Genomic DNA, 5,196 nt, shown 5'->3' with positions numbered 1-5,196 from the left:
CTAATGGATCATCTACCCTATATATTGACTAATCGAAGGCGAGACTCGAGTCCACAACCTAACCTCTTCCCCAAGAAATAACTAAGCTTAACTTCTATATTCAATAAAAAGATGAAGGAAAAAAATTGTTTAGTAAATCACTGTCTGTAAACAGGTATGCCGGTTTACTGTATTAAATATTCCTGGTAACTGGTAGGCATATCCATCTTACCTACTCAACTAGGATATTTTTTGACATAACTTGGAACTCTTAACTAGCATTTTTGGTTAGACCGGGTTTGTAATGCTAAGATATTAGAGTTTTCATGATATTATCGAAATATTCTATTTTATCACCACGATTTTTTCTTTGTTGTCTGCATTGCACATTAAATACTTTTCAAAGTTTTATCCATGCCAACAATTTTATTGCGCTTAGATGCTTTAAAATAGACGGATTTTTCGTGTGATTTTCCAATAGTCAGATTTATTCTCATAACAAGAAAAATTGTGATTTTTGAGAATATTATGGGCGTCTTATTAATTCGTGCGGTTTTAATCTTATTATCAATTTCGATGTCAATTATCGCTAATTCAACATTTCGTTTGGTAGAAACCCCATTAACCCATGTTTAGCAGGTAATTCTTTTGTTAGATGAATTCAAATGAAGATATGATGCGCTTTCTGCATCAAAATATTATTTATTCGATACTTTCACTCACCATTTTGATAAACATAAATCAGCGAACAAACTAATCGATTGTGACTTGCTTTTGCTTATGTGTGGCATATTTGCAAGTATTTGATAGATGAGGGCGAAAACTGGTTCACACAGTAAGTTCGGTTAAGTATATACAGATTTGACCCGGGCCAATTTTGGAACTCATATGATTTACAATACCCAGTTTTCGCCCAGTGCATTTATGTTATATTTTCAGCAGAATTGCGATAAAATATTAAACTAAAGGCACAATTATGAAATTTGAAACAAATATAACCATATTGATGCGAAAAAAGTGCAAAGAGATACGATTTTCCATTACTTTTCCTCAATTTTATTTTTCGTGCTCGTTCTTGAGAATAGAAAAATCGCGTCTTAAATACAATACCTATTTTTCAAACCACATTAAATCATTAAAATACATAAAACAACACAACGAATTCTATTCAAATAACTGAAAACTAAGTTAAATTGAATATAAATTAAACTAACAACTTATAATTCAACTATATATTGAGTTAAATCAAGGGAATACCAATGGGAGGGCGAATTCTGGGGTGGGGTTCTTACCCTACTACTGCATTTGATATTCCATACCTTAACAATACTAAAATATGTTATTCTAAACTCTGAATACAGTCACGTTATTGCTTTGTTATTCAGATAACACAAGTAGTTATTCTTTTGGCCTTAGAGGAGCAAATTTTTGATATTTTACCAATTATGTCAGCCAAAAAAAGACCAAATTTTGATCCGACTTATTCGACTTCCATAACATATTGTGATATCATTCTCTTCGTTCCTGCTCGGGTGGTTATATCATAAAATTCAAAAAAATTTATCTTTCTTTAAAAAAACACCCTCACCATTTTCTGCTAAAAAATTTATGCATACTTGTATATTAAATCGTTGAAGTTTCATCGACATTCGTTTGCAACTTTCCGAGTTATGCTTTAGTAAAATTGGTCTGTTTTTAACCTAAAATCAGCTATATTTTATTAACTCTTAGAGACATAGCAATAAAATCTTTTGTAGAACATCATATTGAGCTACCTGTTGAGATAAATGACTTATAAGAGGAATTATGATTTACGGGTCGTCCATAAACAAAGGTCCACTGCTGAAAATACGTAAGAGTTAGAAATGTGACATGTTCAGAAAAGTTAAGGGAAATTAATTTATCTTTAATGTTTTGAAACAAAAAAATCGAAAACAAACTTATTCAAAAAATTATTACTTGAATTGTTGTTACGGTATTATCTGAATATTGAACGACCCCTTCGAAAGATGCATCATGTTTTCATTCAAAAAGTTTCCGAAGACTTCATTGATCTAGAATATTCCGGTTAAGCGCAATCAGTTTTGTCCGCGTACAATTTTTGTCCCATAGTGCAATGGGTCCTATTCTCATTCACCTCACTGGTCGACTGCTGGACTGCTCGATTGCTCAACTGGACGACTAGACTTCTCGACTGGACTGGTCGACTCAATTGCTCGACTAAACTACTCGACTCAACTGCTTGATTCGTCTGCTCGACTGGACTACTCGAATTAACTGCTAGACTCGACTACTCAACTCAACTGCTCGGCTTAATTGCTCGATTTGACTGCTCGACTGAACTGGTCGATGGAACTGCTACACTGAACTGTTCGATTCGACTGCTCAATTCAACTTCGCCACTGGACTACTCACTTAAACTGCTCGACTGGACTACTCGTCTAAACTGTTCGTTTGAACTGTCCGACTCAACTGCTCAATTGAACAGATCGACTTGACTGCTTGACTGAACAGCTCGATTTAACTGCTCGACTCATTTACTCGACCAGACTGCTTGACTTGACAACTCGACTAGACTGCTTGATTTCGAAGCTCGACTCGAGACGATTGCTCGACTTAGCTGGACAAACTAGACAACTGCTCGACGCTGGATAAAAGGAATCTGCACAAACCCCCTTATTAACGTTGCGACATGGGTTGGGCTAATTTTAGGCACAAATTGTGCCATTCCTCCACCTACTGTAGAGACCACCGACCGAGAAGTTTTGATCTAAGCTACCTATTCGACTAGACTATCCGAGTCATAGGCTCGACTGGGCTACTCGACTCATTTGCTCGACTGGACTACTCGATTTAACTGCTTGACTTGACAGCTCGACTAGACTGCTTGACAGAACAGCTTGATTCAGCAGCTCAACTAGATTGCTTGACTCGACTACTCGACTCTACGGCTTGACTCGACTGCTTGATTCGACTGCTCGACTCGATTGCTTGTCGCGATATCATTATGCCGCTCATTTGAATCGATTCGCGGCAGAAAATGAACGGATCAGAGCCACTCACACAAAAGAGCCATTTTGCCCACCTGGGAATCAGCACAATGGAGATAATGTTTTTATTCAGTGGAATAAAAACCAATGCAAGCATATAAACTATTTTTTCAGTTTTAGGTTAAGACTCTTTTATCTTCGAGCTGGATATGAAATGGGGAAGGCTAATGAGGAAGCGTCCATCATAGTTCCAGCCATCTCAAGCCCCTACCTAGCGCCTCCACGTGGCCTTACCCGGTAATGCTCTATTGAGTAGCCAAGCTAGGAGGTGCGAAACTGGGTGGTTCCCGGCTGCCTGATCTCAAAACTGAGGGTTTGGGTGACGGCTGAGCCGCACGACCTTGTTAGCAGGTAGGGGAACTGTGGGTAAGACGGACAGGTGGTCGATTCTACCAGTTAAGCATTAAAATTCGTGAATGTTTTGATGGGCATCCAACCATCTTACTATCTCATGATTTCTGAACGTTTTCATCATCATTTAGAACTTACAAATTTTGATAAAGTACAGAAAAACTGAAAATTGGAAGTGATTCTGCGTTTGGATGTAACTTTCTAGCCATCGAAAATAATCTTTTTGAGTGGTTTAATTCTAAAATGTAACCCATAACATGAAGTATTTCGATTTAATACCTTTTCAAGTAACGTCTGCATTGAAAGAACAAGTAATTCTATTTACATATGAAAAATTGTGAAAGCTTTAAAAATATGTATAATGATGGGGTGAAATGGACAGCTGCCAGTGTGGGTAAGATGGTCAGTGAACATATTATAATAAAATTGTTGTTTTTGCTTTTTAGTATTATCTCATGCATAAAAATGAAAATATAATCGGCAAATGTGGACTTCAAACAAATTAGCAGCAACCAGATACGAAATATACTTTGGAATGCTTGTACATATTGCCGCTGCCAAACAATTTTCGATTGGCTGCCACTGGTGAAAGGGGGTGGACTGCCCCTTCACTTTTTGCACGCTACACCACCATATCTTACGTATCCAATTTGTTAAGGGTTAAAAATAATAATATGCTCACAGTTGGGGCGATTTACAATACTTGTCCATCTTACCCCCACACATTGTCCGTTTCACCCGCAGCACTAAAAAAGTTCACTTTTTCGGAACATTTTTAAAACTCAAAATACACATTGAAAAACATTTTTTGTTAAATATTTCACTAGCTACTTTTGAATACAATTGAACTGAAGTAAACTGTATTTAGGTTTTGTAAATCATAAGTTCTCTGTATTACATTAGATGTTCTTCTTAACCTGTTCATCTTACCACAGTTCCCCTAAGCTTGTATAAGATATTTCAATTATTTGTTTCGTTTTAGCTCATGAGAGGTGCTTCAAACAAACAGTGTACAGTGAAAACTCTGGCCGACAAAAGTTTAAATAATACTCATGGATACCAGAAAGAAATTAAATTAATAATATTCCTATTCTATTCGAAGGACTGCTGGTGAGATTGTTCTTTTTTTGTCCATATATCTTCATATAATGTATATTCATATAACACATATTTAATTACATTGCCATATACCATCATTACTGTAAGGGGAAGGAGCATCAGGGTATCAAATGAATCGAACACTGGATGAGGGATGTGGTAACCAGCCCAAGTCATATAAGGTCGGAGAGGATTTTGACGCGCCCTTCTAGCACACAAACCATCACGCAAGATAAGTTTGCACGGCGAAGTTATGTATCTAGAAACCGGAGGTCTCTGCTGGAACGAGTGTCTTATATTCCCATGGAATCATGTAAGCGACATTGCTTATAGATCCACCCAACCCCTTTTGGTCCTTCACGAACAGCATTGACATGAAAGTTGCTAGGTAGATAAATTCGATTCTGCAGTAATTCTACTTGCATACAATGGGAAACCCTTGAGGTGACCGTGGCTACCCCCATACATGCACATACATACAAGACTCTTTTATCTTAGAGCTACATTATTGTAATCATAAGATCTTCGCATGTCGTGATGCAAATAAATTTAAAATAAAGTTCAAAGAACTAATACAAAGATTAAGCATCATCGCAAACACTGGCAAATGGAATGCATCTGCAGTTTTCATGACAGACATTCATATTTTCCGGATCTTAAGATTCGGGGTCGACTTTTTAAATGTTTTATTGGTGAGATTACATATGTTATAAATATT

The sequence above is a fragment of the Sabethes cyaneus genome, chromosome 1 (assembly GCF_943734655.1).
Source record: "Sabethes cyaneus chromosome 1, idSabCyanKW18_F2, whole genome shotgun sequence".
Classification (NCBI taxonomy): Eukaryota; Metazoa; Arthropoda; class Insecta; order Diptera; family Culicidae; genus Sabethes; species Sabethes cyaneus.
The sequence above is the reverse complement of the archived record's forward strand: the minus strand, read 5'-3'. Positions refer to the sequence as shown.